This window comes from Sciurus carolinensis, chromosome 6 (genome assembly GCF_902686445.1).
Source record: "Sciurus carolinensis chromosome 6, mSciCar1.2, whole genome shotgun sequence".
NCBI lineage: Eukaryota > Metazoa > Chordata > Mammalia > Rodentia > Sciuridae > Sciurus > Sciurus carolinensis.
The window spans coordinates 156,774,401-156,799,431 of record NC_062218.1 but is presented as its reverse complement, the minus strand read 5'-3'; the positions used below and the strand labels follow the sequence as shown (position 1 = coordinate 156,799,431).

Sequence of the window (25,031 nt, the reverse complement as noted above, 5' to 3'; positions counted from 1 at the left end):
TGCTGCCTGCGGTGGGGAGAGCTCCCCTGGGGCCATTGACCACGTAGGGCATTGTAGTATCCACAGCAATGTGGGGTTCTGAGGACAGGCCAGGGGCTGAATGGCTATGTCTGCGGAGGCCTGCGAGGAGGCACTACTGGACACTTGGGGTCCGTATCAGGCCCCCACCTCCTTAGTACTGGCCAGCAAATGTGTGAGTGGATGGGTTGAAGGTTCAGGCTGGAGCAGTCCTGGTGTACATGTTTGATTCTGCATCTCTGTCAACACACACAGAACATTAATGCTTTGTGGTTAGAGACTTCTTGAGATCTCAGAAGCTTTAAGAATGATGAAGGAAAAGCCCCACAGCTATAATGGTGTGCCTTTGTTGACAGATGCCTGTCTTTGTATTTATGGTGATAAGCTGCTTCTTTGATTTCATATTGTGAATTCCCATTTGCTGTGTCTCAGCAGGAATAGGCATCCCAGAAAGTGTCTCCTCTGGCTTCTAGCTGTGGCCGAGTGAGAAGCCCTCCCTCAGGCCGCTGCTCCCCTCCCATGGTGGGCAGGCTCCTTGCTACATGCCCCAGCCAAGCCCCTACCTACCTCCTCTGGACAGTTTAGATAGCCCACCACACATGCAGAGTGGGCAGACAATAGGACAGCCACAGTCAGTAAGGCACAGATGAGGTGAGAGGTACTCTCAGCTCTTGACAGAAGTCCCAGTTAGACCACTTACTAGTGGGGTGATGACTTCATGGCACGTAACTTGGAAGCTGAACTTTGAGACCAGATCCCAAACCCAACGGCTTATTGAACTTCACCTGACCCTTTTCTTCCACAAGTCTTGGGTGAAGTGTGTTTCCTTTTACTACCTTGAGTTTGGTGATCATCAAGGGGGCCTTGGGGCAGCTACTCCATCTAGCCTATTCATTGTGTGATATGTCAGACACTGAGCAGGGGCACACTGATCAGTGACAAGAACAGCCCAAGGAAATAATGACCTTTATTCTTGAGATTTGCAGAACTCGGAAACATTTTGAGACTAAGTGATTGGAATGAGAGATGTCAGTCACAAACCTCCACCTGTGTGAAGGTGCCCACCAGTCTGTGATCTCCATCTCCAGGGAAGGTGGCCTTTCAGGCTGCCCTCCTGTGATTAGCTAACTTCTTGTAATAACGGTCTTTCTCTACCACCACTTTGTCCCTTCACTAGTTGGCTTCCGTTGTGTGGCAAGCAGGAGGAACCTGTGCACGAAACAAACTCAGGTCTCACAGTTTTCTTATCTGCCAAATGATGAGATTAATAATGGTCTGTGTGCCGAAGCGTTGTTGGGAGGATTAAGTGGTTAAAAACTATTAAGCTCCTAGGACACAGCAGGGACAGGCTAGGAACTGCTGCTGCCATCATTCTAGAAACTTACCTTACCTCTGATGTCAGCCAGAGCTGATCATTGCCGCAGGAGCGTCCGTCCTCTCGGGTGGTCTTCTCTGTTCCTCCTGGTTATAAACCACTGCTCAGCAGGACTTGAGGTTGGCCTGCTTCCTGTCTGCCTCTGTCCTTGGGGAACGTGTCCTAAGGCTGCAGCCTGGGTATGTTTGCTGATTTAATCAGGAGAGTGATTCGGGACCGATTTCACTATTTACATTGGCTCTGGGCCTAATCTTGTCTGTCTTGAACTGTAAGTCCGAGAGGATGGGCCAGATCTGGTTCAAGTACTCTGCAGGGTTGGATTCTCCCAAGCATTTGGAGTGATAAATCTCTGCATGGGGAGGCGCCCGGGTTGGAGGTATCCTCCTCTGAGTTTTGCCCATTTCACCCCCTCACGAACAGCTTGTTACCTAGAGTGGGCCACTGGACCATCACTCTGCCTGCTGCCTGCGACGCTGAGTGTTTAATAACACGGCTAGCATTGATTCAGCCCTTACCAGCCGCAAGCTCTCTGTTAACCACTTCCATATGCGTAGGTGAGCTCAGAACTAACCGATGAGTTAGCTCGATGGCTTTCCCATTTGTGTAGATGAAGAAATGGAGGTTCAGGGGTGATAAATCACCTGCCCAAGGTCAGAGAGCTAGTAAGTTCAGAACCAGAACTCAGGCCATCTGTCTGCAGTGCTCCTAAACTCTCCAACCTTAATGCTCACGTGATCACCCAGAGAGGTGACTCACGGTCACACCGAGGTTCAGCACATGTGGGAAAGGGCCTGGGACGCTGCACTTCTCACAAGCTTCCAGCTTGTCCCTGCTGCTGGCCCTTGGACCACACATTGAGTGACAAGGCTGTAAACCAGGAAGCCGAATAGGTCTGGCTGGGTTTGTTATCTGTTTGCCTGTTTTGTGGGTCAAAGGTGTGATCTCATACACAGTTGCCTAGCATCTACTTGCCAACTCATGACAGAGATGATGTCACATGGGGCTCTCTGCAAGTGGGGAGCATGGCCAAAAGGCTTTATGAGGCGGCGGCTCTACTTTGGGAATTTAGGTGGAGTAGCCCCCTCCATTCTGTGTTTCATCTTATTCATTTGGGAGGAATTTTCTGCAGTTGTGACTGGGTCTCTTTTCTTGGTCTTTCTGGTCTCAGCTGGGCTTCTGCCTTTGCGATCTAAGAGAAGTCACCTTGACTTTAACTGGGTGCCCGAACCTCTTCTGCGTTCCCCACCTCTGACCATGGTATTCTTTACCCTTCCATTCCCCGGAGGCTCCAGTCTTTCCAAGACACTTAGCCCTAGTTTTCCTTTTTCTGTCAAGTCTCAAATGGATTCAGCCTTGCATAACATCTATTTCCTCTCTTCCCTCCAAAACCCAGGGAAAGGGACAGGCGCTGATCACTTCTTAATAGCATAGACTATTATTACTTGATATCTGATACATGAATTACCTACTTCATTGAGCTCTTACCCTTCTCCAGCAAAGGTGCACTTATTCTTGCTATTGTTCACATGGTGCACACAGGATCAAAAGACTTGCTTAACACTTACCAGAAAGTAAGTGCTGGCTCCACATCAGAACCCAGAGCCTACCCCTCTGGGATACTCCCTCTTTCCTCTCTCCATCTTTCACTCCCTCCATAAGCATCTCCATGAAGCAAATGTGGAGTCACTATTCACTCGATAGCTATCAATAGCTTCTAGTTTATTTCAGTACCATGGTAGGTGTTGGTGATCTGGTGAATATTCATGCTATACCTTCATGGCATTTCATTTATTTAGTGATAATGTAACTCACATTATCACTACTTCTCTGACATGTGACTTATAAAATTTTATTTTTTACAGACTGCATTTTGATTCATCATACACAAATGAGGTACATCATTTCGTTTCTATGGTTGTGCACAATGTAGATTCACACCATTCATGTAATCATGCGTGTACATAGGGTAATGGTGTCTGTCTCATTCCACCATTTTTCATACCCCCCTCATTTCCCTGTATGTAATCTAAAGTTCCTCCATTCTTCTCTCACCGCTACCCCCCCACCCCATTACATATCATCATTTACTTATCAGGAAAACATTTGGCCTTTGGTTTTTTGGGATTTACACCAAAAATACAAAGAACCCAATCAATAAATGGGTCAAGGAACTGGACAGACACTTTACAGAAGAAGATATACAGGTGATTAATAAATATATGAAAAATGTTCAACATCTCTAGTAATTAGAGAAATACAAATTAAAACAACTCTAAGATTGCAAGTTACTCCATTTAGAATGGCTATTATCAAGAACACAAATAATAATAGATGTTGGTGTGGATGTGGGGAAAAAGTCACATTTTTACATTGCTGAGGGAGTTGCAAATTGGTGCAGCCACTCTGGAAAGCAATGTGGAGAATCCTCAGAAAACTTGAAATGGACCCACCTTTTGACACAGTTATCTGACTCCTTGGTTTATACCCAAAGGACTTAAAATTAGCATACTATAGTAACACAGTCACATCAATGTTTATAGCAGCTCAATTCACAATAGCTAGATTGTGGCCCAGCCTAGATCCCCTTGACATGTGACTTTATCAGCCTCTTTAACTTACCTAACACCACATACCCACACTATTATGGTTTGCATGTGAGGTATCCCCCAGAAGCTTACATGTGAGACAATGAGAGAAGGTTCAGAGGAGAAATTATTGTGTTGTAAGAGTCCTAACCTCATCAGTCAGTTAATCCCCTAGTAGGGATTAACTGAGTGATAACTGAAGTGTTAGGGTGTGGCTGGAGGGGGTGGGGATTGAGGCATGGCTTTGGGGTATATATTTGAATCTGCTGAGTGGACTGTCTCTCTCTGCTTCTTGATGATGTCAACTGCTTCCCTCTGCCACACTCTTCCGCCATGATGTTCAGCCTTACCTCGAACCCTGAGGAATGGAGGCGGCTGTCTATGGATTAATACCTCTGAAACCCTGAGCTTGCAAATAAACTTTTCCTCCTCTATAATTGTTCTGGTCAGATCTTTTAGTCACGGCAGAGAAGCAGCTGACTAATACACATATACACCTCAGTTTTCTCATCTATTAGTGGGGATTACTGTAGGACCTACTGCAAATATCAAAAGATTATAGCACTGAGCACTGATGGATCTTACTTGGAACTGCATGTGAAGTAAAGGAGATTTCTTAGCATGCCATTTAAGGGCCTCATTCCAAACACTCATGTGCCACTCAGAATGAATTATTGTTGTTTTTCATGTATGACATACTCTTGCCGGATTCCATAGCACTACTCAAGTGCTCTTTTCTGACACTATTTATGATACCCTATTTGTCTACCATCAAACTCCTATCCATAGGAAAGACAGTGGGGTGAATCTGACATAACTTTCCTATGTGCATACATGAATACACCACAGTGAATCTCAAAGTCATGTGCATCACAAGACTGGATCCAAATTAGAATAAGACATCCTATGATGGTATAAATCTATCAAAATAGGTTCTACTATCATGTATAACTAAAAAGAACAGATAAAAATTAAAACAAAACAAAAAAACCTACAACCTAACTGTTGCCTTTTCCATTATGACTTGACCGGATACTTCTGTCCTCTGGGCTCCCATGTAAAACTGAATCACTTTGCTTAGTTGTTCTAGTTTACAATTCTGTCTCCATCACTCAGTGATAAGGTTCCTAATTGTGCTTTTGGCAACTATTTCATGAGCATGCGCCATGTGGTGGGCACATACTGGAGGCAATATCTGTCATGCTGCCTGTCTTCAGAGTACAGCCGCGTCCAGGAGGAGCAGCCACTAGCCACATGTGGCTACTGAGTGTGTAAAATGGAGCTTCATGTAGATTAAAGGACTGGACTTTAAATCTCATTTCGTTTCAATCCATTTAAATTGAGATAGCTACACGTGGCTAGTGGAAATGCTGGTGGACCTTGCAGGTAGTGGAAGACCATTGTTAAAGAATCACAAAAAGTTAATGGAAAATTATAGTCGTAGTAAGTACCGTGTAGATGTGCATGGTCATGTAAAGTCATCTGGAGCCATTTGACCTAATCTGGTAGGAGCACTGTCAGAGAAAGCTTGCTTGAGGCAGTAACGGTGGAGCAAAGATCTGGGGCTATTAGAAAGAAGTGAGGAAGGGTGAAGGGCATATGGAGAGCAAGCGGCACGTGCAAAAGGTCTGTGGTAGAAGGAGCATGACCTTTGAGATTCCAAGAAAACCTGAGAGCAAGCCCCACTTCCTTCACTTCCCTTTCCTAGTCTTTGACATTTCCAAAAAATTTTGCACCTTGCTCTGCACCTGTCTGGTGCTGAATTAAATTTCAAGTTTGGCTGTGAGACACCACATAAAGGTCTCACTTCCTGGCAACTTTGCCCATTTCTTCCTCAGAAATGTCCCATTGGGAGAGCCAAACGCATCCAGTTCCATCTCTGCTCTGTTCCAGCCAGTAAGGAGTCTTGTCTTTTTGTCTTAAGGACCCTTTTTTGATACATGGTTGCTTACATTCCCCATCCCAGGGAACATTCTGAGTGTGCTTTGGGAAAGATGGGACCACCTGGAGGTGCTAGACCCAGTACAGCCAGTGCATTGCATTTGTGTACTCCTGTGCCTATCAAACCTGTGAGTACCCCCTGCATGCCGACAGCCTGCATGGTTGAGGCCACAGTGGAGAGCAAAAGAAGAAATGCCCTGACTTCCTGGAACCTGTGGGTGGGTTCCCCATGCTGCAGGCTGCAGCAGCCAGGGCCACTGGCTCTTTCTCAGACCTGCTCAGTGTTGGTGGCAATGGTGTCCAGTTCTCCTGGATCACTGCAGAATTCAGACAAGCTCCTCCACCCAAGCATCCTACGCTGAGCTCCCAATCGCTCTGCCACGGAGTTAGCTTCGGGATTGCCAAGGGCTGCTGCTGCGGAGCTCCTGGGACCTACACATCATTTGCTGTGCATTCTCTCCAGGAACTCTGTCCTGCTTACAAGTGGGGAGTGTGTGAATTCCTCAGAGAGTCATGTCTTTTAATAAGAAGAAACAAATAACTCCTTGTTTATACCCAGCTTGTGGCCCCCACACTGATCCCTTATTCACACCCATGGCTCACAAAGGAGCTTAAACAAAGTTTAGATCCCCAAGGCTGGGGGAAGGGTGGGAAGTCTATTTTTTTCTTTTTTTAACCTACTCAAGGTCTTGTCCAAACGAGTTGTCACCAAAAAATGAAAGCCAGATGTTATTTTAGTGAGAAATAAATATGTGGCCAAACTGCGGATTGAACCTGAGGTCTCCTCGGATGGTTTCCACGTGTGTCGGTAGCCAGACTCCCAGGTAAGAGGCGGCTCACATTCTTTGTCTTGTCTTTTAACTGAAGCGTAACAGGCACAGATGGCTAATGAGCAATTAGCATCCAAGCCACGCAAACGCCAAGTCGATACCGATCGGCTCATAAGTCAGATTCAAACCAGGGCTGCGGGCTGCATGGGCCAGAGTTCAGGGTGAGAGGCAAAGACCCTTGTCTGGAAACGGGGAAAGGCAAGTCAGACTGAAGGTGCCGCCTCCAGCTCTGCAGCGAGGGCGCTGCTTTTGTTGGGAGCCCTTCCATGCCCCGGGTAGTGTACTTCAGATAACCATCGAAGAATTACAGATGAAATCAGGGCCTCAGAGCAAAGAGCGGCCCTTGGGGGTTTAACATTACAGCATGCTCTTCCCCAAGTCAGATTCAATGGTGAGCTTTACAGCCAAAGGAAGTGTTTTCGGTAATTGGCTGAATCTCCGTAGGAAGACCGCGGAGTTTGCTACTGCTTCCATCAGAGCATTTCTCATCTTTTGGATTTTTTTTTCACACTTTTCAAATTCTGGATGTGATCCATTGTACATTGGACTTTGAAACATGGCATGCTGGCATCAGAACTTCCCTTGGATGGCAGAAAAAAGGTGAGAGAAGGAAAGTGTTTGGAGCTCAAAGGGTTAGTGGGGCCCAGAGCAGAAATAAACCCGTTGAACAGAGAAACACAGCTCAGACCTGGAGATTATGGATGAGGGAGTTAGAGGGTTGGGCAAGCAGAAGATCTGCAATAGGTGCCCAGTCCTATAGGTGGCCTGGGCAGGTGGGATGAGTAGGCCAAGGAGAGGTGTGGGCTCAGCCTGACCACAGATATTCTGGGGAACAAGCCAACCAAGGGACTGGATTCCAGGAACCAACAGGGTCTCTTGGCAAGAGACCTGTCTTCAAGAGAGTTCTCTGAGGTTTCCCCTATGTAAGTTGGTGTGTTAGCTTTCAAATACCTGAGAAAATCAACTTGGAGAAGGAAAGGTTTATTTTGGCTCTTGGTTTCAGAGGTTTCAGTCCATGGCTGACTGAGTCCATGGCACAAACACGTGGTGGAAGCATGGTGGGCCAAGCTGCTTGCCTCATGGCGGCTGGGAAGGAGAGAGAGATGAGAATGGGAGGAAGAGGCTGGGCTGAGACAAGACACCCTTCCAGGGCACATTCCCCAGTGGTTTACTTCCTAAAACTAGGCCCCACCTTCGGTAGTTTCCATCACCTCCCAATAATGCCGTCACATTGTAAGTCCATGGATGGATCGATCCACTGATGAAGTCAGAGCCCTGATCATCCAGTTATTTCCCAAGAGCCCCGCATTCTACATTTGTTGCATTGGGGACCAAACCTTTAACTTGAGGGCCTTTGTGGTACATTCCAGACCCAAACCACAACAATTGGGGATAATAATAATTCATAACTCATAAGATTATTGTAAGGATGAAATAGAGTATCATCATGAAGCATTTAAAAGGGTAATATGTATAATCAGAAAAATGAGAGATTACACTCTATGTATGACCTATCAAAATGTATAAATGCATTCTACTGTCACGTATGACTAATTAGAACAAATAAAATTTAAAAAAAATTTTAAAAGGGCAATACTTAATGAATACTATTATTGCTATTAGACACAAGGAAACAAGAAAAGACAGTTCCTAAAACATGAATTTGATTCTAAGAAAGAAGTTGTTGAACAAGAGTAGTTTGGCCTTGAAGTGTACCATTCACTTATTCATATATTCTTTCAATTTGTCTTTCTTTATTCAAGAAGTCTTTACTGAGTCCCTCTGATGTGCAAGTCACTTGTCTAGGCCTGAGGACCAGTGGCAATCTAAAGTAGGAGCTAGTAAACTGCAGCCTGAGGGACAAATACACCCACTGCCTGTTATTGTGAATAAAGTTTTATTGGAACTCAGCCATACTCATCCATTTATGTACTGTTCATGGCTGCTTTTGTGCTACATCAGCAGAACATTGAATAGTTTTGACAGACCACATAGGGACTACAAAGCCTAAAGTAATTACTGTTGTGCTCTTTACAGAAAACGTTTGATGCCCTGCACTTTCTGATAAAAGACACAAATAAATAGTGTCCTCTGTCATTATTTTACAATGCTGCAATTTCCTCAGAGTAGAGGAGGGTCCGATAGCTTTCCTAGAAGAGACATCATCTCAGCTGAGACCTGAGCACTTAATGAAATAAGGGAGAAGGGAGAAATAGTCCAGATACATGGGGCAACACTTGCGAAGGTCCAGGAGCAAGGGAGTAAAAAGTACGTTCAAGAGTTGAAATTTGTCCTGACTGGAGGGCAAAAGACAGATGACACTGGCTTTGCAAGTTGTTTTAAGAAGTTCTGAGAGTTTTTTGAGAGCAGTGGGGAGCTCCGGAAGGATTTTCAGCAGGGAAACACAGGTTTGTTTTATAGAGAGATTCTTCCACGTGCTATCCAAAGGATGGAACTAAGAGTTGAGAGACAGGGTGAGGAGTCCAGGAGACCAGGGAGAGCCCAGTTCAGTAATGCAGAGGGAGACCATGGTAGCCAAATGAGGGGAGTGGCAGTGGGGTTTGAGAAGGGACTGCTTCGGAGACTTGTGAAGGGACAAAGCTCCCAGCACATGGTGATAGATGGCACAAGGGGAATGTCAATTAGAAATGAGTGGAGCACAAAAGGGGAGCCATTCCCTGAAGTGGGGACCACTGGAGAAGAGCAGATCTGTCCATGGTGGACTTGCTAAGGAGTCATCTACAAGGGGTGTCAGGTTAGATTCTTTTTAGACCTATACCGACCATTCATTTCACTGCTCTGAGATGATGGGGATTTCCTGTTAAATGTAAGGTGATTCCCAGCCTTAGGACACTGGTGAAAGGAGTCCACTCTCTGGTCCTCCCACCCTCCTTCACCCCATCCACACACAAATTGACCTTCATCATGACTCTGCACAGGACTCCTCCAGGAACACTGGCCTCCTTCCCGTGGATTGTTCCACTTCTTCAGTGCTTTCCAGCCTCAAATCCCCTCTCAGGGCTTGTGGAAGCCTTGTGTACCACTACCTCCCAGGGTATCTGCCCTGAGACAGGTCACTGGGCACCTACTGCCTGCTGTCTCATGCTGAGGGCAAAACTCACTTACAGCATCTTCTGCCCTTGATGTTCACTTTGAGGTGGGGGATGGCTATCTTACTTGGCGTCATGTATAGACACTTATTTTGTATCCAGATAGGGCACCGGACACTCTACGTTATCTCCATTAATCCTTCTAACTCTCTCAGGAGGGTGGGGTCTGTATTATTCCCATTTAACAAATGAGAAGCCTGAGACTCTCAGTGTTGGTGATTTTGTTCTAAATGCCAAGGGGGTAATGCCCTGTGTCCTAGATCTTTCCCAAGTATGTGCCATCTTGGTAACTTCTTATTATACCCAGTGTCCCCAGATAGAGACCGTGATGTATCTTTGATTCATTTATTTGACAGAAATGATTGTCAGTGTGCCAGGCATTGTTCTTGGTGCAGACATTTATAAGTATGGAACAAATCTTCACATCCTTTAAACTCATATTCTAGGAGCAGAAGATAGAAAGTAAACAAAAAAATTAAGTGACCTATTAAATGCATAGTAGGTGAAATCAATGCTTTGAAAAAATAATAAATGGGGGGATAGGAATGGAACTGCAATTTTGGTAGGGCTGTCAAGGAAAATACCCTGGAATGGATCAGGGGTGATATTTAAGGCAATGAATGAAAAAGGTGAAAATGTTAGCTAGCACTGAGGGATGTATTTTCTTAGAAGAGGAAGGCAAGAAAGAGAACCAAGTGAGAGTGCAGCCCAGTATGTTTCAGGAGAAGCAGAGCAGCCAGGGCTGGAGCAGAGTGAGAAAATGGGAGTTTAGGGGGTGGATTTTAAGGGTCTGGGGACAGGGATGTGGATGGATCAAGTAGGGATGTGTGGCACATTGTAAGGACTTTGACTCTCATTCTGAGTGAGCCAGGAGTCAGTCAGCGGAGGGTTTCAAGCTACCGAGTAGCTTGGTGATTCACATGGCAGGGAACAGTCACTCCAGCCTCTAGTAAAAAATAAGATGTAAGGGGTAAGAGTGGAAGCAGGGAGGCCAGTGACGACACCTGCAAATCCTCCGCAGTTCCTCTCCTCTATTAGTGAGTCAGTTTTCCCTTCTTGCCAAACAACCTCCAAATCTCAGTGGTTTAGAAAATTATATGTATTCCTCCCATTTGGGTCATGGGTTGGCTGGGTTTGGCTGATTTCAGCTTCACTCAGATGCACTTGGATTCAGGCTGTACATTGGGTTTGGGATCTTCCTTGTGACTCATGGAGTTCTCCTTGGGATCAGGGTTGTCCAAGGTATATTTTTCTGATGGCAAATGGAAGAAGAGATGAGATCAAGCCAAGTCATACAAACACTTTGAAAACCTCTGCTCACATCACATCCACTAATCTATTGGCTAAATCAAGGTACATGGCCAAGTCAACGTCACTGGGGCTTGTGAGTATACACGGCCCAACTTAATAAGAGATACCGCAGAGATGCATGGCCAGAACCCCAGGCATATGGTTTTGTATCAGGGGTGTAGGGAAGGTTTGGGAACTGGAAACCAAATACCCCCGGCTCCCTTTGTTCTAGTTATCTTCCTCAAGTTTTTTCTTCCATCCATTTCCAATTCTGGTCCACCTTGACTCGCACACTGACTCACACAATGGTCTGCTTCCTTTTTGACCCCCATCAATTCCTTTTTCTCACCGCCCCCCCCCCACACATCTAGATTGCTGAGTTCTATTCCTGCTGTATGGCTTTCTTCATGCCAGCCTTGCTCAGGAAACTTCAGGAACAACAGTGTTTCTAAATGCCAGTACTTTCCGAACCCTTTTCATGGGCTTTGTCGATCTGTGTGACAACTGTACTGTTTTCACTTATTTTCTTTAGTTTGACTTGAAGTGAACGTCCTTTCTTAGCCTTTCCTTCAGTAACATTGACCATGAGGAAGTTGTACATTTATAAGAACATGAGAAACATGATTCAAGTGAAAGGACTTACACATTGCTTTTTGCCTTCTAAAATCTTGACGTGTGACAACAGCATTTTGGGTCCTCCTGTCCTCCGGCAGGCTCTTACCTTCCTCCCACCTGTCTGTGCCCCTCATCTCTGTCCCTCTCATCTCCATCTTTCTCCATCGCCTGGATCATGATAGGCCCCTGTACATGCACTTGTGGGGAATCATAATTTTGCCCTGGAAGACCCCACCCTTTTCTCTCCGCATGTCCTTCAAGACCTTCTCCTTGGAACTTTGGATTGTGTAGAGGGAAATGGGGCAGGAAATGTAGGAGAAGAAATGACAGTGGACTGAGACAGACATTATTACATTACCCTATGGTGTGAATCTGCATTGTGTACAACCATAGAAATGAAAAGTTGTACCCCATTTGTGTATAATGAATCAAAATGCAGTCTGTAAAAATAACAATAAATAAATAAATAAATAAATTTTTTAAAAAATACAGTTTTAAAAAGAAAAAAAAAAAAAGACTTCCTCCTTCCAAAGTCTCTTGACCCCTCATTGACCGTCTTTCTGCTTGGCCCATGCCCTCACCTGATCCTCCAACCTGGACTCATTTCACATATGTGGATCTTACCAGCTTGGGTCACAAATGCTCCAAGCCTCACATGACCAGCGCCACTAAGCTCCTTACGGTCAAGCCCTAGTGTTCTTCACCCTTTGCTCTGCTAGTTGAGACCTGTGTCGTTTGGGTGGCATTCCATCTCGGCCCTTGGTTAGGAATTCTCTGTCCTTTCTCCAGTTTCCAATTCTTGGCTCATTCATCCTTCTATTTCAACATGTTAATTAAATATTCCCTCTTCCATGAGGCACAAAGACTTCCTTCTTTTCTGACACATGTTCCGGTGGCCATTAGGGGGATTTACCTTCTTCCAGTAGATTGTGAATTCCATTTAGGGGAGGTCTTGTTGAGTTTTGGGTCTCAGAGCATGATACAGACTAGGTACTTAGTAAACACTGAGTTCTTTAATTAATATGTAGTTGAGTGGCTGGAATTTTGTTGTTTCATTGAGACTATGTGTATTCTTTGAGATCGTCTCTTTCTTCTTCCCTACAGTGTTTGCTCCCAGATCAGTAAAGAGCAGGTGCTTGACAAATTTGCAGTAAGATGAGTTGCATAATGTTTTAATCCCTTGGACTACTGTGACAGAATCCCATAGACTGGGTGGCTTATTAACAAATTTAGTTCTCACATTTGTAATGTCTGGGAAGTTCAAGATCAGGGAACCAGCACATTGGGTGTCTGGTGAGGACCTGCTTTCTGGTTTTTTGATGGTGACTTCTAGCTGGTTGAAACATGGTGGAAGCACAGGGTCACTTTCTGTGATCTTTTTCATTAGGGTACTTGTCCCATTCATGAGTACCTATCATCTATCACTTCTGAAAGATCTCACCTTCTACTCTCCCCCTTGGAAGTTAGAATTTCAATATATGATTTTAGGGGGATGCAAACATTCAGATCCTAGCACATAGAAAACACAGGAGACAAATAAGACCAACAATAAATGCTGCAAATTCAGATGGGCTAGCAATTTCAGGCTTGTTTTTAGCTCTTTCAGATCTAAGTAATTTTGAACACCAAAAGCATCATAGTTTGATCTTTGAAGGTGAAGGAGTGTGTACTTGCAGCCCTTCGCCTTGAGCCAAAAGAGAAAAGATGAAGCTCCTGCCAGCTCTGCCCACTCTACACTAGTTTTACATTTGGCGGTGGTGTCAAATTCTTTTCAGGGTAGAACTGGTATTGTGTGTGTGTGTGTGTGTGTGTGTGTGTGTGTGTAACATAAAGAAATAGGGAGAGACAGTGGTCCAGAGGCCAGCACACCTGGAACTATTTGTGGGGATCACTGGTTCAGTCCACAGCTTGGGTCATTCATTTATTTCTCACTAAGTGAACATCTGGGATTCAGTTTGAGACGCCAACAAGTTTGGATGGGATCTCGAAGCTGTGGTTGGGATGTGGAACTGCTCGCCTGAGGTGGGGCTGAGCGAGGTGAGCAGGCTCTTAAACTGTTCTGCAGACTTCAGCTCCCATGCAATAGCCAGAGGGCTGAGTGCTCCTTCTCATGCTGGAAAAGCATTCACAAAGAGGGACCCAGCTAAGGAAGGTTCAATCAGATCAAAGCAGTAATGCATGCTGGAAAGTCCCCCTTTCCCCCTTTTCCCCTGTTCCCTTTCCATCCTAGAGTTCTAATAATATCCAGGTATTTTCCTCTTCTAAGGGAAAAAAAAAGCTCCTTGGACTTGAACCAGGAAGGAAATGCTATCAGAAAGTAAAATCCTAATTAGTTATAGATGAGAATTGGTCACAGATAATTACTCTACATTCCTTGGCTCATGCCTGAGAGGGCTTAAAAGATCTTTTTCTTTTTTTCTTGCTAGATATGTAGATATATATCTAAATGCCTAGATAAACACAGAGAAGCACACCACCGTTAACAAATCTTGAGGGATACGAGTGTTTAAAACAAAATGAAAGAGAAATTTGTCATTCACAAGCCAGGAATGTTTGTATCTTCGGCTGTCAGGACATTTTTTTTTCCCCTTCTCACTTTAAACTTATTCAGAACAAAGAAAAAGGTCGATGGGTTCAGGCAGGATCATTTTAAACAGTACCTTCCAGAAAATTTGTGCTGAGTCGCACCTGCCCTCCCTGACATTCACTAGCTAGAGTATTTCTCTTTCAATTTGCATCTGTCAGTTTCCTACCTGTGCGGGTCGAAGGGTTTGGAGACCCTGATGAGGGGCCTGGAATAACCCAGAGAAGACGTGGCGAGTCTGACGGGCTGTACTCATGCGTCCTATTTTGAACCAGCTTTGCTGCATTGTTTTGGGGATTTGAAGTGTTTAAAAATATCCTAATAGCTGCTTAAAGTATTTTTCTCTTAATTTCTAGTGGAAATGACTCAACGTTAACCATAGGCTATACATGTATATTTAATGTCTTGATGGAGTGTGCTTTTACAGAGTGAAGCTCAGGTCCAAGGAATTCTCCATCTCCCTTCCCAGCCCTCAACAGTGCTGTTCTGTATTTATTCCTAGGCAGCACAGAGAAGCAGGAGTTAACCTTCGGGGTCTTCTGTATTTTCCTCCAGCACTCTTGCTCTGCTGGAATAGAACCTTTCCTGATGCCCCACCTGTTGCAGGAATCCTCACCCTGGCTCTGGCATCTCTCTGTTCCACAGTCCCCCCATCCTGCCCATCTTCCACCTCACCCCTCTCTGCAAGTCAGATGGTGTGGGCCTTGGGCCTGAACTCTCAGGATGCCCTTGCAAGCATGTGGGCAAGTGCTTCATCTGTCTTCTTGTCATTGTGACCCTCTGGCAACTTGGTTACAGTGGTCCCAAAGGTTCCTAATGAAGTGCTCTGATTTTCACAGCCAGATGTGAAAAAGGCAGCACAGGGGAGCTTGGCAGCTACACGTGGCCTATAGCACTCTGAGCTGTTCACAGAGCTCGCGTCCACATCTCATTTGCCCTTAGTAATTCCGTGAGATAGGTGAAGTAGGCGTTCACTCACTCACTCATTCATTCATTCATTCAATCAACCAACCAGCAAATATTTGTTGAGTGCCTGCTAGTTGTTAGAAACTGTTTTAAGCTTTCTGCTACACTGAACAAAATGGACCACAATTCCTTTCATGGCACTACATTTAAATGGACAGTCTAGGTAGGTATTATGAATTTTTTTTTATTGAACCCAGTAATGCTTGGCCACTGAGCCATATCCCCAACCTTTTTTTATATTTTATCTAGAGACAAGGTCTCCTTAAGTTGCTTAGGTCCCTACTAAGTTGCCGAGAGTGGCTTTGAATTTGCGATCCTCCTGCCTCAGCCTCCCAAGCCACTGGATTACAGGCGTGTGACATCACACCAGGCTGTGATTTCCATTTTTCACATGAATGAACTAAGACATAGGGAGGTAAAATCCTAAAAACAGCTCACTGAGAGTGGGGCTTAGAATCCAAAGTAGGGGTCCTGCCCAGCTCTCAGAATAAGAATAGGCAATCTTAGAAATTATGTCATCCAGATCACCAATTCTGTTGATGGAGGAAACCAAGGCTCAGAGAGGTGCTGTGGTTTACACAGTCACACAGCTGTGTGGCACAGGTAGGATGATATGCTACAGCTTTCTTAACTCCCAACCTTGCGCTCTGTTTAAGAGTTCTCTGACCCTGCAGGGACCTACCATTCACACTCTGTTTCCTTGTCATTGTGCCTCACTGCCTAAGGACCTTCCCTTCTTCCTCACCCTGCATGCGTTTCATGGCCCATGATTGCTGTGAGCACATTCCTTCACCCCTCCCCTCTTCCTCCATCATAGTTACCTGGGAAAACCCAAACCTTGCTAGAGTCAGCCTGCGATTTTATGTCCCCTCCCTCCCAGGGAAACTGCATGTGACTGAAAAGAACCACACGCTTGGACTACCCTTGCTCAGTCTCAGGATCACTAACCTCCAGAGGGTGCTGGCTGACATGCCAGTCCTTCCTGAGGCAGCCGCTCATTACATCCCCGTCATCAAGTGCCTCCTCCCGTGCTCAGGGCTCTGCAGAGTCTGGCTTCCTTTACTCACTGAGAACTAGAATTGTCGGAGTCGACCTCCACAGGCTCCCTCTACCAGCTCTGCCATACCCTATTGTTCTGGCCACAGGTAACCTGCCCTGGGCCCTGTCAGTGGCCATTCCATCCCTCATGCCCTGGAATCTGGCCCCAGTGATCTATTAAGAAGCCTCACTCTTAAAGTGTCTCCTACCCCTGTAACGTCAGCTTGACCTCTCTTCTGCATCATTCTCATTAGCATATAAACATGTCACGATTTTCTCTGTCTCAAAAAAATACAAGCAGTAAAACCTCCCTTGTGCCCATGTGCCCTCCTGTCTACCAGTTCATTTTCCATCCTCCTTTCACAGCCAAATATTTCAAAATCATTGCTTTTCCTTGTTTGCTCCTCCTGTTCTTTCTTGAACCACTTCAGTAAATAACTCCTGATACACTAAATCCAATGTCCTCCTTATCTTTTCAACAGCAAATGATAGCCATATCCCTCCCTCCTTGGCTGTCCTCCCTCTTTGGAACCTTTTCTTCATGTGACCTCCACAGCTTGATTCTCAGGCATCTCCTCCTAATGTGATGGTGGTTTCTTCTCTCCATAGTGAATGGACAAGGACAAGGGTAGTCTAGGACTCCGTCTTCACCCCTCTTGCCTTTGACTTTGTCTCCCATGATGACCATATCAGATTCAAGTCTTTAAAAACCATCTGCATCTTATTGGTCTTATTCCCAAAGCCCGGATTTATATATCCAATGGTCTTCTAGGCATCTGTACTTTGATATATATGTGCATATAAAATTTTACCTCCAAATATGTTCCTGTCCCCCAACCCTACTCTTTCCCCATCATGCGTGATAGAAGTTCCAAAGTTTTCTATGCTGTGGCCAAAGCCTCAGCTTTATCCTTGACGCCTCTTCTCTCATGCCTCACTTCTAATCCATCAGCAGATCCTGTCTCCTGTTCCTGCAGATGATTTCCAGAATTTGAGTACGTCTTACTACCTTCACAGCTGCCACTCTAGGAGCAGGGTTAAGAACTCTCCCAGAGAAGGGAACAGCATGTGCAGAAACCCTGAGGCAAGACTCAAGTACCTCAGGAGGAATCCAAGCATGATTTTTAGCTGGGGAACTGCTTGCCTGTTGGGCCTTTTATAAGCTGTGGGGTGAAGAGGTCACTATGGGGATATGGACTTTCTCTGTGGCCAGGTGATCTGACTGCCTAGTATGGATCTGGCCAGCTCCAAGGCTGTGTGTGACCCTGTTAAGTCACTTGTGCATTATGTCTGCATTGTGTGCTCATGTGTGCGCATTCCCAAGCATGCATAACTGTGTGCTTTCTCTCAACTTACAAGTGTTTTTCTGGAGTGTGACCCCTTAGTACATTGACATAGTTCCCTGTTCAGTCCCCTAGGGGATCTTAGAGACCCATGCTCTTGACTTTGGTCCCATGTAAAGCAGCTGTTGGCCACAGTCTCTGGGGTTACTCTGTATTGTTCTAGGCAGAAAAGACTTAGGCCTTGTGGATTAGCAACCCTGGAACCAGAGCAGAGGATGTGTGAGCCTTCAGCTGCTCCTCACAGAGCCAGTAGTTCCCCCTGCAGTCGCATGCCCTTCCTTTCTTCCCTTCTCCTCTCCTCCTGGGTCCCCAGCTTCTGGATGCAGGGGTATCTGGGCATATGGCAGCAGCTGGGGCGAGGCAGGCTCCAGTGTCGCTGTGCGCAGCATTTCCCTAACAGCTGTGTAATTGGAGGGAAATCGGTCCAATGTGAGGAGTGGGAGAGTTCAAAAGGGGGCTTGGGGGGCTTTGTGCTTATTTTCTTTCCAGCTGAGATCCTGAACTGGTCTCAGTAAGGCGAGATTCTGGGACAGCCCCAGCATTCTCTAGAAGTGCATGTATAGGCCACCTATGTGGGGCACCTGGAACCACCCACAAGAGTACACAGGCCGAGAACACTTCCAGGGAGGTTTGAACGGACAGGTCTGTTAGGTCTGAGAGAAGCAGAGAGGTGCTCTGATTGATGGCTCAGGGTTCCACACCAGCCCAAGGCAGTGGTTTTTCTGGGGCCCTTAGAGCTACCTTCTGAAACCAGTGGGTGAGAGCCAAGGAGCAGGTCTTAGATGGTAAGGCCAAGCGGATACAGGATTCTAGTCTGCTTGGGCACAGTTTTCCCAACTCTAGCATAGATAAAAATAGTCCTTGTTTTTGGTCTCCATTCTGGGATTGTTGAGCAGCTTCCTGGTCAACCAAGTACCAAAGATTTAAGAAAGCAGAAGGATAGAGGGACTCAAATCACAGGTTTCAGTGTTCAAGCCTTATATGCTGTGTGACTTTTGATAAATTTTGGAACCTCTCTGTGTCTCAGTTTACTCCTTTAAAATAATAAGCATAACAATTTATACTTTAAGAATTGCTTTAAGCTGGGCATGATGGTGCATGCTTATAATCCCAGCTACTTGGGAAGCTGAGACAGGAGGATTACAAGTTCAAGGACAACCTTGGCAACTTGGAGAGACTGTCTCAAAATATTAAAGAAAATAAATAGAAAGGACCGGGGATGTAGCACAGTGGTAGAGCACCTCTGGGTTCAATCCCCAGTACTGTAAGAAAGAAAAGTGACTTTAACGGTGAAAGGAGACAATGCGTATAAAACACTTAACAGCCCTTTGTACATAGTAAGTACCAACATTAGCAGAAAAGAGGAAGGGCGGGAGCAAGGACAAGGACAGAGAGACCATTGCTGGTGCTCAGTGCCTCAGACACACTGGATGTTGTAATAGCCTTCACCAGATATTCAAGGGTGCCTGTAGATTTCCCAGGGCCCTTTGCAATTAAGTTTGTGCCATGTGACTTGTTCGGGCCAACAGGCTGAGAACACGAGTGATCTGCCTCATTCCTGGACCAAAGGGGTTAAGAGCCGTGGTGCATCCTTCTCTCCTCCTCTGGCACTGAACCCTGGGAGGGCACGTTCTCCACAGCATCACGTAAGATGGAACAAGCCTTCCTGTGAGTGCAGAGGAAGCGTTTACTCTGTGTTAACCAGTGAGCTTTGGAGTTCACTTTTTACTGCCTTGCTGACCAATATAGTCTTCTGTAAAGGAGAGATACCTGTATTTCTGAACTCCTGGGGCACCTCCGGAGAATGACAATGTTAACAGTAGCTGCCACCACTACATTTATTGAGCCCTTGAGAAGCCCTGCCAAGCTCTTTGCAGATGTTAAGCCATTCAGCCCTCCCAGGTATTCTGTAAGGAACATTTTTTGCTATTATATAATAATTTTGTTCCTAAAATAAGCCATAAGTTACTTTTAAAAGGGGTTCTCATAAACAACTTCAAAGAAAAAAAGACTGCTTTGGGGCAAGAATTTTAGACTATGACAAACAAAGTTAGTTTCCCTCGGAAATGTCAAATTGCTATCGGGACGCTTAGAAGTTACAAACTAAAAAGAATCAGTTTTCAAAATGCATAAGCCAACCTAGATGTCATTGAGCACATGCCCAATGCTGCAAAGCCAAAACTCAGTCCACTTGCTTCTGAACATGGAAGTAAATTTGGGATTGGTCTGTAACTAATGTTAAAAGGAAGCCCCATTATCTATCAGTAAAGTTGTCCTGTGTTACCCCTCCCCCTACCAGGAAAAGGAAGCCCCAAGGCAAGAACAGCAATCACTTGACCAACATGGCTGGGGTGTTGGGTTGTTGGCCAGTAGGCTTTCTTACCACACGTGTGGGAGTTGTTCCTGATGATGAGGGGTATCAACCAACAGCCACCACAGATTGGGTTGCTTTCTGAATCCGTCAGATCACATTCCGTTTATGCTGTGAAAATTTGCATAGCAGAAAAAATTTGTTTTGTTTGACAGGCGAGGAAACAAAGCAAGTGTGAAGCCATTGGCAAATGGCTAATGGACACAGCCCAGATCAGGGCTCCCTAAAGTTAAAGATTTTGGCCTCTAATTTACAGTGATATCTGTGCGTCTTTGTGGATGATGGTGCCAACTCTGAGCTGAAGTTCAAGACCTTTGTAGTTTGATACTCCCTTTGCCCTGGAACTTGCTGTCATCCCTGTGACTTCCTGGCCAGGAGCCTCTCCATCATCTCTCTACTGCAGGTGGCTTGAAGCTTCTGCTCTGAGTAACAAAGCCTCTTTGGTCCTTGCTGTGTAAATGTGGGTGTTTCTGGAAGTACCAGTAAATGGGCCTAGGGGAGGGAAGTAACTGGGTTTAGTACCAAAGCAAGCAGTGTTGGTGACCTTGGGGGATAAGAACCCTTTGAAATTCTCCCTCCCTCAGGCCCTGGCCCAGCAGCTGGACATTCCACACCTCTAGAAAAGGGAGGTATGTGCCATGCTAAGCATGGCCATAGAACCCCTCGCCCTGTCCTTTCCATATCCAGAGGAAGCAGTGAGCCCATCTTCTTACCTTGCTGGTCTTGAAGCAGATGAATTTGGAAGCCAAGTCTCTGGGCATCCTGTCTTCCTCCACAGAGGGTGGCTTCCTTCATCTAGCCCAGGGTATAGTTGACCCCTTAGGCTCCCTAAGTTGGCCATTCCTGCCTTCTGATTTATTCATGAACTTGAACATGAGCGCTTTCTGAAGGTTCCTGTGAACCTGGCACTGTGTTGGCTGCCACTGGGAAACAAAGGATGTGTAAGATGTAGTTTCCACTCTGAAGGAGCCTTGGAGATTAAGGGGAAGACGAGCAGTAGACTTTAGGTGATGAATCAAGACAGTCTTTATAAAGAAGAGCTAAGTTAAACATCATCATTTTATACAGTCGTTAAGAACACAGGCATCTGGCTTCAAATCCCATCACCCTCATGTTTTGGTGGACTTGATTTTGGGCAAGTGCTTTATTCTTCTCAGATCTCTGTATCCTTAAATCAGGATACTAATTGGACTGGCTCCAGGCATTTCTGTGGGGTTTCAGTAAGATAGTGCCTGCAAAATGCTTTGTTCAATGCTTTGGCTCATGGCTGTAGTGTCATTCCTGGGTATTGTTTGTCAAAACATAATTGAAAGATCTCAGTGGTTCAGAAATTTTGAATCTAAAATATCACCTTCTGCATGGTTTTCCTCCCTTCTTTATTTTTTTCATAGGTGATTGGTTATTTTGACTGATCAATTTCCCAAGCTGAATCCTGGTGGGGGGGGGCAATTTTAATACCTCTGTTCCTGTCTCTCTCGCATGCATTCAGTCACAGACCCTACTGACTATACCTCCCAGCTATCTTCTTCGTCCATCACCAGAGTCAGCCTTAACTGGGTCTTACAGAGCCCTATTGGATGCTCAGGAGCCCTGTTAACTGGTCTTCTTGCTTCTGGTTTCACCCTTTTCCAAACCAAGTTTACTGTTACTGGAAAGAGCTTTCTAAAATCCAAACCAGATGGTTCCTCTCTTGCTCAAGCCCTTTCTATAGCTCCTTATTACTCTTCATAAAAAGCCAGGCCCAAATCCTTTACCACGATCCATAAGGCCCCTCGTGATACAACCTCTGCCTACTTATACAATGCCATTGCTCATGTTCTCAAGTCACCCCATGCTTCACTATGTAAGCCTGCTCCCCAAATGTCCTTTAGTCTCCTGAGTCTCCACATAAATGTACATACTCCAGTCTTCAACTTTCTGTCCATGTTTTCTGAAGAGTCACATTCATCCTCTCTTTGCAGGGAAGCCTTCCTGTAAATAGACTGGGTCCGCTACTCCTCCTCTGTGTTCCCACAACACCTTTGTATATAAGGCCATGGTTCAACTTTTGTTTCACATCTGTCGCCTCCACTAGCATGTGACATTCTTAAAGGAAGGGATTGCATCCTACTCCTTCTTGCAGATTCATATTCAAAAAGAACTGGAAAGATGGAAGGAAGGAAGAATTGAAGGGTAGAAGGATGGTATTTGTATAAATGGATGTATAAATGAATAACTGGTGTAATGGATGGATGGTAGATGGTTGGATAAATGGATGAATTCACAAAGTGGCAAGAATGTCTAAATGTGCTTTACATACCTAGATATATTCAGGAAGGCCTTCAGTGACTCCACAGAGTCAAGGCTATGAGCTTTGTGGCTCAGGTTGAAAGGAAATATGACTTTGTAACCCAGCAGCCAGTGGGGCTTTAATCTGGATGTTCCCCATTTTCCCAGTAGGGAAGTATTCTTGGTCTTAGAGAAAGAGGACACCTGGATGGGCTTTCTCTTGTCATGAACCTGACCCACGTGCTGTTTGCTGACCATAGTTCCATCCTCATATGAGTTCCATTCAATTCTGCTCAGCCTCTGGGAGTCACAGATTCACTTTCAGTTCAGGTTGGACATACCCACCTCTGGGGACCAAGAGTAACAGCAGCAGATGGCAGAGGTGCACTGTGCCCAATAGCCTCTGTCTGCAACCCAGCATCTATCCGTTTCTTCCTAAAAACAGCACATGTCATCCCACTTATTTTCCTGCTCATGGCCTGCTTTCCTAGCAGCACATGAGAAGTGCCCTGTATGCAGCTTGGAGCCTTTGTTGGCTCTTCAAGGAAGACCTTTCAGGTCAGCCTGTTCTCTAGGGAGCATGAGTAAGTTCTGGAATAACCTGGAAATATAGAATCAAGCTCCTGATAGGAAGACTCAGCATGTGACCTGCCCAAGCTGAAGTGGAATGGCCCCTGGTTTGGGACCCGAGCCCAGCCTGGCTGCCCCAGGATCCCCATGCAGGGCTTAGGAAGCAGCAGGCAGAACTCCATTGGCTAAATTTGGTTGCATTTTTATTTTTGTCCAGCCACAAATACTGGCAAAGAATAAAAATGATTCCTTCCCTTCCGGGAGCCTCAGAGCCAAGCTGGTTTTATTTTTAGTTCCAATTCTGGTTTAGGGCTTTGAGCACACTAAACACCCTACCCACTTCAGGCAGTGGCCACCAGAGTTTAGGATTTTTGCCTAGACTGGAGTCTTGGGTGTCTAAATGTAACTCTTACCAGGCTTTGTACACTCTGACAATAGAGGGTGGTTCCAGACGGATCCACATAGAGACCCATTTTTTGCCTTGGGGACCTCCAAGAAAGTCCTTTCCAGGGAGGGTGTTGTGCCCAGAGTGGATCATTGTCTGGGTTGGGGTGGAGGAGCTAGTAACCCAGATGAAAAGCAGAGAAAAATGAAAGCAAAAGGGGCGGGAAGCTGTCATTTATTGAAGACTTTGAGTAACATGGTGGTTCAGAACCAGGACTCTGGAGTCAGGCTGACTACACCCAAGCTCTGCCCCTGTGGCCTCCGGATGGTACTGGGCCTCTCCAGGTTCTGAATTCTTATGTAAGAGATAGAGATACCAACAAGGCCTGCCCCAAGCTTTGCTGCAGTTGGGGTCCAGGTGGTGCAGCACGTAGCACAGTCTGTGACACACAGGTAGGACTCAATCAACACTACTTTGATGATTTTTGCCACCTCATGGCAATGCTAAGCACTGACACATGCACAGGGTCATTTAAGACTCACTGTAAGCCAAAGAAGTAGGTTTATTTTACAGACAGAAACTGAGGCTTCAGTGGCTAAGTGACTTGACCCAGTTCTACAGTGAGAACATGATAAAACCAGGCCCTGGTGAACTCCAAAGTCCTAACACCATGCCTTCTCCAGGGCTGCTGACCTCCACCTGTTCTAGAGGGAATCAGCCTGGACTCTCTGGGAACTGTTCTAAACAAAGAACTGGAACATACCTCATCCTTTCACTTTTGTGGTAGGAACACACCAAGAGAGGATACCAGGGGTGGTGGGAAGAACAGAAAGTAAATTCACAGAGATAGAAAGCAGAGCATGGATTGCCACAGCCTGCGAGAAGGGGAAATGGGAGCAAAATCCCAAATGGGAATCGTGTGGGAGAAGGAGGGAGTGTGGGCTTTGGGGCCAGAAGACGTGGTAACATTCACCTTTCCTTCAACCTCAGTTTGTTTAGTTCTAAGGTGAGGGTAAGATAGTTATCTCAGCTAACCAGACATGGTTCATTCACTCCAGCTGGAAAAGTTCTTGGTTCTGAACTGTTCTTGGACCTGGGAAGTTAATGGGGACTGTGAAGTATATGCTTAAGAAGTGGTTTGGAGTTCATCTGTAAAGAGAGAACTGCTTCCCCTGAATAAGGTTTGAACAAATGCTAGGGCAGAAGAACATGGAACAAGCAAGGAACAGGGTCTCCCTCTTGGCCTAACTCCCCCATGAAAACAACTTTCACAGAGATTACATGAAGGCTGTGTTCCCTGGAAGCTCTGGTGGCCTTCTTTTCTGTGACTAGTTAGCGTTGGTCATGCTCAGCAGAAACCTGCCCTGGTTCTGTTGGCCATCATCCAACACTGCCATCTCCACAGGCTGAGTTTTATATCAAGCCACACCTCATGCTCCAATGTTGTCCCTGGCCCAGGCTGATTTCTGCATTAGGCTTGTTGGGGGCAGTGCCAAGGACCCACAATGCTGGAAAGGTCCATGAAAATGTTTTATTTTCTTTTAAAATTCAAATAGAAGTGAGCTTTCAGATTGAAATAAATATTACGAAACATAAATATATTTGTTTTTATACCAACACAGTTGTAAAATATAATATGTAAAAGTTTCTTATGAAGAAAGCATCCTTCAAATGCAGAAGGGCCAAGAGCCAGGAGATTCATTGTGCCACCCTGCGATAGTCCAATGAGCCAGCCTGGCAGG

The 25,031-nt window shown here is 45.5% G+C and overlaps 1 protein-coding gene across 3 annotated transcripts in view; it reads left to right on the top strand.

The window, feature by feature from the left end:
• Window positions 1–25,031, top strand: part of Slit3 (slit guidance ligand 3) — a 579,498-nt gene that overhangs the window by 84,834 nt on the left and 469,633 nt on the right. The window lies entirely within an intron of this gene.